Below are 13668 nucleotides of genomic sequence, written 5' to 3' on the forward strand. Positions count from 1 at the left end.
CCATTCCCCACCCAGATCCACAGCCCCGGGCCATGTGCACTCTCCCCTCGGGACCCTCCTGAGCTCAGAGCCACCCCCCCAGCACTTTGGCCTCCCTGCTCTGGCAGTTGTGTCTCCTGGACCTGTCTGGGCCCAGACCCAGGGCTCGCCTAGGTCCCCACCCTCAGGGCCTGTTGCACCTCAAGGCTGAGACTCACTCCCAAGCCCTCCCATCCTTCCCCTTCCCCCGCACCCCTGTGGTGGCCCACGGCTCGCTGACGTCTCTCAGCGTCTGCCACCCCTTGCACCCCTGAGGGTCTCCCCAGACCACCCTCTCCGGCTACCTCTTAAAGTCCAACAACGGTGACAAACCCCTGAAACAACAGGGCTGGCGGGGGGCTCCCGGGCAGGATGGGTCCCTGAGCCGCCCGTTTGGGAGCTGGGTCAAGCAGCCTCCCCTGTCCAGGTCACCCTGCAGGCACGGGGTGTTTAGACAGCTGGGAGGGCCAGAGCCAGCCCACGACCTGGCCCCGTTTCATTTTTAATTAGTCTTTTTGGAAGCGAACATGGGAGGAGGCCGAGCAGAGGAAGTCACCTCCATCAGGGAAGAATAACTCAGCTGGAGGTGGAGGAGCCCCCCCACCTCCCGGGGGCTGCGGTGGGGTTGGGAGGAAGGGGGGCTCTGGAGAAAGCTCTGGAGCTGGCTGTCAGCCAGGATCCAGGAGAACTCCCTCCTCAGGAACATGCTGGCAGGGGGCAATGTTTCCGTGACCCAAGAACGAACGCCCCCCCCATCTTCCCCACGGCCCTCCCCCCGCAGGAGAGCCAGGACAGACACATGTAAACAGCTGTGTGGCTGAGAAACTCCTGCTCTTGGCCCTGGGGTGTGGCAGACAGAGGGGCTCCTGGGTCCCCCGCTTCCCGAGGCCGGGGCTCTGCAAAGCAGCAGGGGGTAGGGATGCTCAGGGGAAGATGTGAACGACCCTGCACTCCCTCCCCCCAGCCAGGACCCAGCACCCACCTGTGCCTGCGCTGGTGAGGCTGGCAGGGGTCAGTTCGATAGGGCTGGAGGGTGTTCACTGTGTGACCACCACTCTGACCTGCTGTGCCTCAGTTTCCCCTGGGCGCACAGAGCTCCCTGCAGGCTTGAGACCTCTGTGGGTGCTCAGGGCTCACCTTGCCCCAGTGGGGCCAGGTCCCTGTGGGGAGACGGTAAGCACTGTGACCTCTGTCTCCTGGTCTGGTGACAAGGCCCACGCAGCCCACCCTCGAGCATGATGCAGGCCAGGCATGACTTCTGCCCTGACTGGGGGCGACCCCGAAGCTGGCATCCCCCGCTGCCCCAGACAAGACACAGCCCGCGGGGCACGTGGTCCAAGCAGCCGCTGTCTGCTCAGGGCGGGGACAGTCCTGATACGGGCTCACGGCCAGGCTGACGGGTGACTTGATGTCCCTTCCCAAGAGGAGGCAGGGGCCATGGCGGTGGCCGGGGTCCCTGGGCTGAGCAGGGGCAGGACAGGCTCTCGGAGGAGGTGGGGGTGGGTGGGATCGGAGTAGGCTGAGGTGGGGGGGGTCTCTGCCAGGGAGGGCGTCCGCAGGGGCAGGCGAGGGAGGTAGCCAAGCTGGCCCCCGGCCCCCGCTGGCCCCAGCCTCTCCTGGCTCAACGGGAGCTTTGTTCCAAGAGCCTCTGAGGTCCCTCCGGCTCTGACAATCCAGTGGCTGCGCTCCCTGAGCGCCCGCTGTGGCCGGGCAGGCAGGAGCCGGTGGGTGGCCGTAACACCCCCACCACGGCAGGCGCTGCCCGTACCCTGCTCATCCTCTAAGTGGCATTTCGAGGCAAACAGCTCCATCCTACCCCAGGACGTCTCAGCTCAGAGAGGTGGGGTAACTTCTCCGAGGTCCCACAGCCTGCGGTGGCCGACTTCCCAGATGGTCCCGGATCCCAGAGCGGAGGTGGACACAGAGAGGGAGAACAAAGCCAGGGCTGAGGTGGAGCCGGTGGGCACTGGCCTGCAGGACGGATGTGTTCCCAGGGAGGGGGGGCGGGACAGAGGCTCAGAGGTGGGACTGGGCGAAGGAGGTCTGGGGAAGCTCAGCCGGACGGCAGGAGTGGAGGGGATGCCGGGAAGGCAGGGCCTGTGCACCGCTCGACTCTCCTGGGCCGACGAAGCGCCCTCAACTCCCCTCACAGCCTGAGTCTGCCAAGAGCAGCTGCTGGCAGGGGAGGGGTGCCAGGCTCCGCCCTGGTGGCCCCTGCATCTCAGGCTGGGAAGCTGGTGCCAGAGGGTGAGAATGCTGGACCCAGGGTACACCCCTCCCCACTCAGGACGAAGCCTGCCAGGCCCAGCCTTGTCCCCAAGGCCCCTTCCCCAGACCCCCAAGCCTTTACAGGGAGCAGCAGGGCCAGGGTCATCCGGCCTGCTTAGCGCACTGTTCGGGCCCTGCTCACAGCCTGGGCCAACCCGCAGAAGGCGGAGGAGCCTCATTCTTCGAGGACCTGGGTTTCCCTGCTTGCCTCTCCTGAAAATACCCCTCAATTAGCATCTTCTGCTCCCTGGAAGATTCCAGCACGCTGGCAGGAGAGGGGCCTGGAAGCTGCTGGATGGGATTTAGATTCATGGGGCCTGATCCTAGGTTGCTGCGTGGCCTTGAGCCACCTGCTTCCCCTCTCTGGTCCCTTCGGCACTCACGTCCAAGGCCGTAGTGGGGGGCCAGCTGGGTGGTTAGGGGATTACAAGCTGCTTCTCCCCTGCCTCCTCTTGGCTTCCTGGGGTACACCCTTGGCACCTGGGAAGCCCCTGCTCTCAGTCCTGTGGCCACCTTGACCTCCGAGGCCCAGCCTGGCCCCTCCTGCTAGCTCAGCCGCCCAGCCTCCTTTCCAGGCTTGTCTGTCTGCTCTGACCTCAGGGCTCCCCACCAGCTGCTCCCTCCGGGAAGGCCCTTCCTGCCACACAGGCCCCCGAGGGGCCTCCCTCCTCCTGCCCCAGGCCCAGCAACACCCTCCTCCCCAGAGCTCCTGTCACCCCTCCAGTTCAGTGAGGGCTCTGTTGGTTGCTGATGGGGACCTGCCCACCGAGCCCTGAGCCTCTCAGGTCAGGGCGCAGAAGGCACTCGGTCAACGCTGAGGTCATGCGTGAACGGCTTGCTCTGTGGTTCAAACTGAGGCCCAGTGGTCAGCTGGTGCGGCTGGACAGGAGGCAGCCACTTCCTGGGCTGGCTGGTGACTCACAGTCCCGTTTCTGGGAAAACTACCCCCCCACACCAGATCTGATGGCGCAGGGCTTGGCCTCGTGGGGGCCAGCTGTGGGAAATGTAGTTGTGATTAGGGGCCGGGGTCTGGGGGAAGGGAATTGGGCCCGGGACAGGGATGAGATGCTTGTTGGGATGCCTCCCACCCTCCTAGGCAACTGGGCTTGGCTCCCCAAGCTGCCAGGCTGAGGCTGAGCTGCCCGGGCCTCCCCAGCCATTTTTATCCTAATGATAAAAAAAAAAAAAAAAAAAAAAAAAGACCACACACACTTGGGGTGGGGGACGTCAGGCCCTGGACAGCCGATGAGGCTAGTACCCCTGGGATCCCCCAGCTCAGAGAGGCTGAGAAGCAGCAGAGCAGGCTCTGGCCAGGTCTGGGTTGTCCGGAGGAAACAGGCGGCTGCTGAACAGGGGTGGGATATGAGATCCGTCCCCATGAGGTTTCCAGGCCAGAGACTAAATGCCATTTGCTCAGCAGGTCCCTGGAAAAACATCCTTCTGGGAAGGTCCGACAGGGGCGGGACAGGAGGAGGGCTCTGGGCAGGTCAGGAGCAGGGCCCAGGCCTCCTGAACAAACAGCTCTCGACCCACGGCAGCCCGGAGCCGGGCCTGGGCCTCCGCTTCCCAATCCCATTTGGCCCCCGTGGCTACCCGCCCTCGTCCGCTGCAGGGGACACAGCAGTGGCAGAAGGCACGGCCACTGCTTCTTTGTGTGGAGTCCAGGCTGGCACCCTGCCCAGCTGAGGACCCTGGGCAAGTCTTTGTTTTAACAGCGTGCTTGGGATAGAATTCACGTGCCATCCACTCTACCCATTTAAAGTGTACAATTCAGCGGTTTTCAGTGCATTCACAAATACGGGCGGCCGTCACCACAATCAATTTTAGAACGTTTCATCACCTTCAGGAGAAACCCCTCATCATTTACGTGTGCCCCCCCCCCAGCCAAGTCACCCTCCACCCTAAGGAAGCCTCTTTCTGCTTCCGTGGACTCCTCAGTTCTGGGTGTATCCCATGAGTGGAATCCGTACGTGACGTGGTCTTTGAGGCTGGCCTCTCACTCAGCATGACGGCTCCAGCCTCATCCATGTTAAGCCCACGTCTGTTCTCACCCCTCTTTTTTTTTTTTTTTTTTTTTTTTGCAGTACGCGGGCCTCTCACTGTTGTGGCCTCTCCCGTTGCGGAGCACAGGCTCCGGACGCGCAGGCTCAGCGGCCATGGCTCACGGGCCCAGCCGCTCCGCGGCATGTGGGATCTTCCCGGACCGGGGCACGAACCCATGTCCCCTGCATCGGCAGGCGGACTCTCGACCACTGCGCCACCAGGGAAGCCCTGTTCTCACCCCTCTTTATGGCTGAGTGATGTTCCACAGTCTGGATGGACCACATGTTTACCTGTTGACGGACACTTGGCTTCTGGCTGCTGTGAACGTATGTGTCCAGGTCATTTCTCCTGGTAGGTATCCACCCAGGAGTGGACCTGCCAGGCCGTCTGGCAGCTCTGTGTTTAATCCCCTGAGGAGCTGCCACCTGATTTCCGAGCGGCTGCCCCATGTCACCTTCCCAGCATTAGTGTCTGTGGTTCTGATTTCTCCACGCGCTCGCCAGCCTTCCCTGGACAATCTGGGCTGCCCTCCTTCCGTGGGCAGCCCAGCTGGTGGCTGGTGTGAGTGCAAGGGCCCGACACGCACACGCACCGGCGGTCACTCAACGTCCGTGAGACTGGTCCGAGGAGGGTCAGCCCTGGGAGGCAGGAAGGCAGGGTCCCCATTTCGCAGCAGCGCACGGGCTGGGAAAGGTGGCCCACCTCGAGTGGGGGCCCCCGTCACGGGGGCGCAGGCCGCCTGGCCCGCCCCTCGCTGAGCAGCGTTCTCCAGGCTTCTGGGCGAGGCAGGAGTTCGAGGAGCACCGGTTCCCCCACCACTCACCCCGGCCCCGAGCCCCACGCTTCACCTGCTCCGGGTTCAAGCCGGCCATTGGACCCGAAGCCAGAGAGCCCAGGACCAAAGCACATTCAGGCATGAGATACTGGAGGGCCCTCGTGGCCCCCAGAGCTCCCCGCGTCACCGTGGCCAGCTCGTGAGTGGCCGCCCGGCGGTCGTCCACAGCCCCCTGGGCTCTCCCCTCCCCACCAGGCTCCTGTGGACGTGCACAGGGTGCGGCCCCTCCTCCCGCTGCTGCTTCCTTTCTGCCTGACCTCTCTGGTCCTGCGGGAGCCCCCTGCCCGCCCTGGCCCCCGGTGGCCCACACTCGGTCCGCTTGCCGCCCCCTGTATGAGGCTGGCGGGTGCCGGGGGGCGCCGGGATGGGGACGCCTAGGCCCGGACGGCACGCTCACGGGGAGGGACCCTCGTCGTCCTGCCCTGGCTGGGCTGAGCTGTGGCCCCGCCCCCGCAGGAAGCGCCGGTGACCCTTCGGGCAGCACCGTCTGCCCACTCGTTTCCTAGAAACCGCCGTCCCTGCCCCAGGTGGTCTCAGGGTGGTGGTAAACGGCCAGAGGGACATGCCAGTCACCCTGGCCTCTGGGTCCCTAGAAATCTCCGAGGGCTGGTGGAGTCGCCCACACCAGCTGAGCCTTCTGGCGGGCTCAGGGGCGGGATGGCACCCTGCCCCTCAGCTGTTCGTGGGGTCAGGTTTCCACAGTTCCCCGGTGAAGCCTTGTGAGGAGGCGTCCGCAGCTGAGGCCACAGCTTGGGGTGCGGGGGAGAGGTGCCAACCCCAAATGCCATGTGTTCCTCCCAAGGCAGAGACCGGAGACCTCGGGACCCCGTGCGCGGGGCCAGCAGACTTCTGGTGGTTCCGACCGCTGTCTGTCACCCCCTGCACCCTGTGTGCTTCCAGGCCTGTCAGGGTGGCCACCACCCCAACTCAGAGCCGTGGGGACAGAGCGCCCAGTCGCCTTGGCTTGCCCGCACCTCTCGAGAGGCCCGACAGAGCGGACGCTCAGAAGAGACTTGCTGAGTGAAGGTCAACCTCCTGGTGTCCAGGCCCCAGAACCCCGCTATGTCCCTGAGGGTGGCTCTCCTGGGTGGAGCTGGTCCCCGTGCCGTCACCCCCAAGCCCAGGGCCAGCATACGGTTCAGGGACCCCGGGCGGTTGGTGACAAGAGGCCCCGCGAAGAAAGCCCCCTCAGAGGGGAGAAGGCTCCAAGAAGGGATGGGCGTGTGCGTTTGGGGCCACTGCCCCGAGAGGAAGGAGAGCTGGGAGCGGGGCTGGGGCGAGGCCAGCCCGGGGTGGGGGGAGAGGGCAGCTGCAGGAAGGGGCCTGGCCCTGCCCGGGAGGCCTTGGGCTTCCCACAGTGGGGCAGGGAAGGGGCTCCATCCAGGCGTGGAGACCCCGTCCATCCCCAGGACCCCCTCCTCAGGGCGTGGGCACCATCGGGCCTGCCTGGCACCGGGCCTGACTCCGTCTCTGTGCCCGCAGCCCACTGCAGGCCAAGGGGAAGCCTGCGGCATGCCTTTCCGGCCCCCCAGGAGGAGCTTGTGTGGGGCGGGGGGCGGGGAGGCCTAGCCACACACACCATTTGCTGAGGCTGCTGCCCAGCTGTCGGGCCTCACCCCCCCGAACCCCCCCGCCGAGAAGACAGCCTCAGCCCATTTGGCATTTGTGCCCCCGACCGACCGAAGAGACCCCGTGGCTTCTGGTTTCCCAGGGAGCAGGCTGATGCTGGGAGGGGGAGGATGAGAGAGAGGCTGGGGGAGAGAGACTGAGTGGAACAGGACCGGGGCCGGCCAGCCACGCCCCACCCCCCCACCCAGGACAAGGCTGCCCGCCGAGGGGAGGGGCCAGGGCCAGGCCACACCTGCTCCCGGCCCTGCCCTGCCTGACTCCGGGGGAGGGACAGGTGAGTCAGGAGCGGCCAGGCCTACTTGCCAGCGGGCGAGGGACAAAGACCCCTTTGAAATCGAGATCAAATGCTCAGAGTTTTATTTGAGCTCCTGGGAGAGGCAGCGGGTTTCGGGGCCTCACTGTATAATGGTGGGGGGGACAGTTGAGGCTGGAACTGTCTCTGAAGGTCCACTTCAGAGGCCTGTAGGATCCTGGGAGGACTTCCGCAGACCCGTCCCTGGCCCCGGGGGATCACCAGGCTGGAGGGAGCTGGTGCTTCCACACACAGGGCGAGGCCAGCAGGCAACTCCTGGATGGGCAGAAATGTGATGGGAGCAGCGGCTCGGAAACTGCACGTGGGGTGATGGCGCAGGGCTTGGGGGAGGGCTCCCGGGTCAGGATGGAGCCCGGAGCACAGGTGGGGTTTGGCCTGGGGGCCCCATCAGTGTAACGCAGAGAGGAAATCACTTCCCATGTTCTGGACGCTCAGGGCAGGCCCTCCCTCCCTGGCATTCCCGGCCCACAGCCACCTCTGCTTGGCATCCCAGCCCCAGCGAGCTGGCTCCTGGGCCAGCACTTGCATCTCTCCCTTCTGGCCCCCTGGGAACCATCCAGCTGCGTGGTCCATGGGGGACTGGCCAGCCACCCTCAGGGTGGCGACGTCAACGTCCCAGCCCTGCCCACAGAGCCTCTCGGGGCACACACTGGCTTCCTCTCTCATCGGCCACCCGTTCCACCTGCCTTGATCCCTCTCCTGGGAACGTGGGCTCTGCCTTCCCCACACCCCTGGGCAGCTCTGGGCATCCTGCCCCCGCCTCTTGGCCCCCTGCCCCCCTCTCTGGCGTGGCTCCGGCCTGGAGCAGCACTCCCCGCAACTCCCCGCCACCAGCTCAAGGTGGCTGCATGGTCTCCGGGGCGCCGACTCTGTGTGTCTGCCGCAAGAGGGCCCTGAGGGCAGGGCCTGGGTAAGGGGCAGCCCAGGGCAGCGCGTAAAGCAAACTCAGGATGGACTGAAACTGGAAGAGCCACAGGCAGTGGGGGGCCCGCTGCATGGGGCTGGGGGGCAGACTCCGGAGAGCAGAGCTTCTAGGGCCTGTGCATCGGGTGGGGCTGCTTGGAGGTGGGCGTTGCTGGGAAAACAGCAGGAGCGGGGGTGGGGAGCAGGCCAGGCTCCCCCCTCACCTGTCTGGGCTGGAGCATCCCACCCCGCTAGGGCCAGAGGAGCTGGGCGGACAGGCTGGGCTGGGCTGCTGGGGTGAGCACCCACCCCATCAGCATGGCCCCGGCCCAGTGAGCTGGGCTCTGGGTCAGAGCCCCCGGGGCTCACAGAAGGATGAGGCTCCCTGGCTGCACCCCGACCTCCACCCTGGGACTGACGCTCCTGCGGGATGCCACCCCCAGGAGGAGGGGAGGCCATGAGGACACCCAGAAGCTTTCCCTCCCTGCCTAGGGGCCAGCGGCCTTTGAAGTGGGGAGGTTTTGGGCAGGGAGGAGGAGAGGGGCCAGTGCATAATTAGAGACGGAGGTTTCACTCTCCCACACGCGGAGGAAAACCAGCTGCCGATCCCCAGGACGGAGCCTTTTTGCCCAGACAGGACCCTGGACAGGGTCTCTCGGCTCCATGGCCACCTGGCTTCCATCCCCAAGAGGGCAGGCAGTTGGACCTGCTCCCCTGAGGACTACTTACCTGTCCCATCGTTGAGCAGGAAGGGAGCAGGCAGAGGGGGAGGGGTGGCTCCTCGAAGCGCTTCTTTCCCTGCTGCTGGGGTCAGCGGCGGGGGGCTTCCTCCATCTCTCAGCATCCTACCACCTGGGTGCCCCGATCCTGTTTCTAGAAGAAAGCTTGGTGGGGGGAACCCCTGGGACTTTCCATGCATCCATCCATTCACACTCATCCACCCATCCGTGCCTCATGTATCCACTCATACACTCTTCCACTCACTCAGCGCAGGTTCATGGGGCATCTACTCTTGGCCAGGCTCTGCTCCGGGGAAGAGATACAGAGGAGAGAACGAGATAGCACTGTGGGAGAGATGCTCTCAGGGGCCTCCGGCGGCAACCCTTCCTGGAAGGGCCATCTTAGCTGGGCCTCTGCAGGGGATGCTGAGGCTGGGGCTGGAGAAAGGGCTGGGGTGAGGTTCCCGCCTGTCCCAGCGGCCACGGTCTGGAATGCTGGGCCTGGGCCATTGTTCCAGGGACAACGGGGCCTGCCAGCACAGAATGTGAGGTCACCTGCAGTACACCATTTCAGGGAATGACCTAGTTATGGGTGTGGGAGGGGAAGTGCACACACACACACACACACACACACTCCTAATTTCTTGCACCTCCTCCCTCCCAGACCCAAGCCCAGCACCCAGAACTGAGTGTCCAGAGCTCTGGGGAGGCGTCTAACCACGCACTTGGTGACTGGGCCCTTCAGATCAGCGTAGGGGCAGGGTGAGGGGCAGGTTGAGGGCCAGGGCTGGGGCTCCTGTTCCCTTGAGGAAGCCCCAACTCCACCCAATGGCTGCGAGGGGCAAGTCACCAGGCGGTCCCCCTTCCTCTGACAGTACCTTCCTTCCTGGCCCTTCTGGCCTGTCCCAGCAGTGCTGCCAGGAGTAGCGGGCACTGCACTGGTCAGAGCACGGGCACGTCGGGCGTCCAGAAACCCCTTGCCCACAGCTCCCGCAGCAGCCCTCCAGCCTCAGGCCCCTAGGGGGCAGGGGAGGGGAAGGGACCCCACCCAGGACCTGTGTAGCTTCTACAGCCTTGCACTAGGACATCAGCCCGGTATTAATCAGCTCGTTCTCGCAGGCGTGGGGCCGGGGGCTCGCTGGACGGCAGTGATGGCCTCCAGGCTCAGGGTCCAGCATGGACCAGAAGAGCACAGATGGAGCAGGGCCGGACAGAGGGGTGTGCAGCATGGGACCCCCACTTGGTGGCCTCCCTGGGAAGGGGGTGGAGGAGGTGTTCGGAAGGCTTTGGTGGGGCCTGTCTCAGCTGAGGTGTAAAGAGGGACAGAAATTTGTCAGGTGAGCTGTCAGGGACAGGGGGAGGAAGGGGAGAGAGCAGCTCAGCGTGAGGACCTCCCCCCGGGTGGGTGGACAGAGGGGGACCTAAGTCTGCTGTGGGCGACTGGGAGAGCTGGGTCCCCGGAGGTTGGAGCATCACGCTGTCCCCGGGCCTGGCCCCCGAAGTGTCTGCATCAGCCACCCATGCAGCCGGCCCCCAAGGCCCCTCTGTGCCTCTGGGCAGCCGTCAACGGCCAGAGGTCCTGCCTGGGGTCCGGCTCTGACTTCCAAGAACAGATGTGCAGGGGAGGGGCGTGGAGCCTGATGCCCCTCGCTGCCCTCAGCTCCCCCACGGGCCCCGACGCCATGACTCCAGCCACACTGGTCTGTGGGCAGATACTCCCACCCCCAGACTCGCATCCCTGAGATCGCCCTGTGGGGGGTCCCCACAGGGGCCGATGCTGGCAGGGGTCAGCACCTGCATACAGTAGAGTTTTATTAATTAAGAAATATTTGTTAAATGAATGAATGCAGAACCAAGACGTGGAGATAGACGTGAACAGTTTGGGCTGAGACGGTCTGGGGTCAATCCCCCTGGAACCACTCAGCAGGCGGGCACCCGGGGCCGGGGACCGCTGGGAGCCGCAAGCTTGCTGCGTGCCCTGGCTCCCATCTGGGTAAGGTATGGGGCACCTCAAGGCGCTTGGGGACCGATGGCTGTGGCCCTGCTGACCCTGGTCTGACCAGGTTGCTGCAGCCACTCCCCGGCCCGTCCCTGATGCCCTCTCAGGCCCCCAGGGCAGCCGGCCAGCCCCAGAGGCACTCGAAGCCAGGGCCACAGTCACCGTTAACTGAGGGGGGTTGGGGGGTCTCAGAGCAGCCTGGAGGCAGGGGGGCCCTGAGCCCACTTCACACTGGGCACCGGCACTTTGCCTATGGGTGCTGCAGCCACCAGCCCCCACCCCACGCCCTGGGTCAGCAGGGACAGCAAAGCACTGGGTGTCCCTAGGACTCATGCGCCCTGCCGACCCCTCCAGCCTGAGTCGTGTAATCCATGGGGTGGGGCTGTGCCTGAAGGGCAGGTCCCTGGGCCTGGGAAGGCCCCCAGGCAGGCGGCAGGCAGGGGAAGGAACTTGTAAGTGTGGCCCGGGGTCAGGGCAGCCAGAACCTAGAGATGGAGCCTGGGGGGACCCAGGGAGGGGAGGGCAGGGCAGGCGGAGCTTCCCAGCAGTGCTGGACCCCCAGGTCCCACCAGCCCCGGGCCTCTCTCTGAGCCTGTCTGGGGCAGCAGAGTGTGCCAGGCTCAGTCCAGGAGCTCGGCATGGGGTCTGACTTGCTGGGAGACCCTCAGAACCTAAAACGGGAAGAAGGGCCTGGCCACGCCCACGGGTGGATGGTCAATCAGTGCCGTCTTCCTGCAGGGGGAGGCATTTCCCTGGCCCTTTAAGATGACGGAGGAGGTGGTTCTAGGTGTGGAGTTGGGGGAGGCCAGACTCAGGGCGGGTGCGGGGGGCCTGACTTTCAGGCGGGGCTGCCTGGATCTCATGAGCCAAGGGGAGCCATGGACGGCTCCTGAGCAGGGAGGGCCTGGGGTTTGAGGCTGATAAGGCCCTATGGGCATGGCTTGCTCTCTCTCTTCCCAGGACCCGCCCAGCAGCTGATCCGGGGGCTCAGGAGAGTCCTAAGTGATGGGACAGGGGCCGCAGGGACGCAGATTTCCTGTCCAGGAGCCACCCTGTCGAGGGCCCCAGCCAGGCCCTGGCTCTGACACACACTCCCTCAGGAAATCCTGGCTCCGGGGCAGCCCCCAGCTCAGGGAGGTCGGAGCCCCGAGGGATACCCCTGTGGGGAAACGTCCGACGGTCCTCCATCCAGCGCACCACAACTCCCCTGCCCCCCGCACCTCATGACCCCCGTCTGCCCACTGTCCTCCTGACCCTCCATCCTCACTGTAGGTGCCTCTCATCTGCACCGTGCCCCCCACCACGGAGCGACTCCCGCCTTGAGGTCCCCCCAAGGGCCCCCGAGCCACAGCCCCTGCCCACACCTCTGCGCTGCCTCTGCGGCAACTCCCCCAGCTGCTGCTCCATCTTAGGGGCCGGAGACACCTCAGAACCTGAGCCCCTCCCTGGGGAAATGCACAACTGCACAGAATTTCATGCCCAGTTTTCAGAGTCAGAGGATTACAGACCCCGGGAAGCTCAAGCTCAGACCTGAGGAGTGCGTGGGCCTCAGGCTAAACCCTCACCAGGGGAGGAGGTGGCCCTCCCACCTGACAGGTGGGGAAACTGAGGCGGGGGGGACGGGGAGGGATGGAGACATGAAGGTTGTCCCAGGGGTGTGCAGAGCTGGGCTGGCTGGGCCGCGGCCTGCTGGCAGAGAGAGAGCCTTCAAGAGGGGCTGGAAGCACAGATGTTCCCCACGGCGACCCCACCGGCCAGCCAGGTGGGGTCCCCAGGCTGCTCAGAGGCTGGACTTGTACAACCACACCAGTGGGCCTGGAGACACCGGGCCAGAGGGCAGCCTCCAGCGGGCGGGCCTTCCAGAGCCCAACAAGCTGCAGCTCAGGCTTCCCCAGCCCTGCCCGGCCCCTGCCAGCGTGCCCAGCATACGTAAGAGCCTGGCTCTGGGACCCAAATCCCAGCTGTGACCCCCAGTTGTCAGAAGAGACTGGGGTCATGTGTGGTGTCCCTTGGCCTCAGTTCCCCTGACTCACAAGACCCAACCCCATGTACCTGCCGGAGCCCTGGTTCCAGGTGATTTTACTGGGGACAGTGAGTGACAGCCCCAAGCACACACCCTGGAGCCCGGCCCACTGGTGCAAACCCCACCTCTGCCTCTTGTCAGGTGGCTGCCCTCAGGAGCTGGCTGAACCGCCCAAGCCTCAGCGTCCGGCTATAACGTGGGGAGAAAATGCAGGCTTTTCAAGTTCGCGAGGGCTGGAGGGACTCCTGGAGGGACTCCTGTATACAAAGCGGTCAGCGCTCTGTAAAAGGGGCAGCCAGCCATCCCCGCATCCCCTTTCCCACGCTCTCCGTGGCCTGTGACCCTCCGCCAGAAGGCCCAAGGGCTTGCTGGGTGAGGGGGTCACTGATGGGAAGGGGGCCACAGATGAGTGGTTCTGGGCACTTTGAGTGTGCCAGGAATTCGGGGGGGGGCAGCGGGGGTGTATCAGGCCCCTGGCAGGGGTGGAAACAAGCAGAACATTTTTGCTGACGTGGGAGTGCGGTAAGTGTGCAGACAGAGCCCTGGAGAGGGGTGGCGGGAAGCTGGGGGCAGAGCGGCACCCCCTCCCCTGGTCCTCCGTGGTCGGAGAAGTGGCTGAGTCTATGGCCGCCACCCTTTCCCCAGGACAGATCCAGGGGCGGGGCCTAGGGGCTCAGCTGAGAAGGCCACAGGCTGGAGCTCAGGAGGTAGCAAGCCCACCTGGAGGCCTGAGGGACCCCTGGCCGCAGATGCTCCCTCCCTCCCTCCCCCCGCCCCCCCCCCCCCCGCTGCCCTGCCCCCACCTCCTCCTGCAGGATCAGACACCCAGGCGAGCTCGGTTCCCACGTTCCCAGGCTTCGGTGGCAGGTGTTCCTTTCCACCTGCACTGCCCCTCCCTGCCCGCCTCTCCCAGGGCCC

At 65.2% G+C, this 13668-nt stretch overlaps 1 long non-coding RNA gene across 2 annotated transcripts; it reads right to left on the reverse strand.

Annotated features, from left to right (window-relative positions):
• Nucleotides 1-7127: 7127 nt before the first annotated feature.
• Nucleotides 7128-12884, reverse strand: LOC308618673. Of its 2 annotated transcripts, none has more exons than XR_014016054.1 (3): nucleotides 12780-12884; nucleotides 8739-8882; nucleotides 7128-7361 (listed from the first exon to the last, which is right to left on the reverse strand). It is a non-coding gene; the product is annotated as an uncharacterized lncRNA (long non-coding RNA). The 2 variants fall into 2 exon arrangements; XR_014016055.1 differs by lacking the exon at nucleotides 12780-12884 and adding an exon at nucleotides 8994-11945.
• Between the last annotated feature and the right edge of the window lie 784 nt (nucleotides 12885-13668).

This window comes from Mesoplodon bidens (genome assembly GCF_964165515.1).
Source record: "Mesoplodon bidens genome assembly, chromosome: 6".
NCBI lineage: Eukaryota > Metazoa > Chordata > Mammalia > Artiodactyla > Ziphiidae > Mesoplodon > Mesoplodon bidens.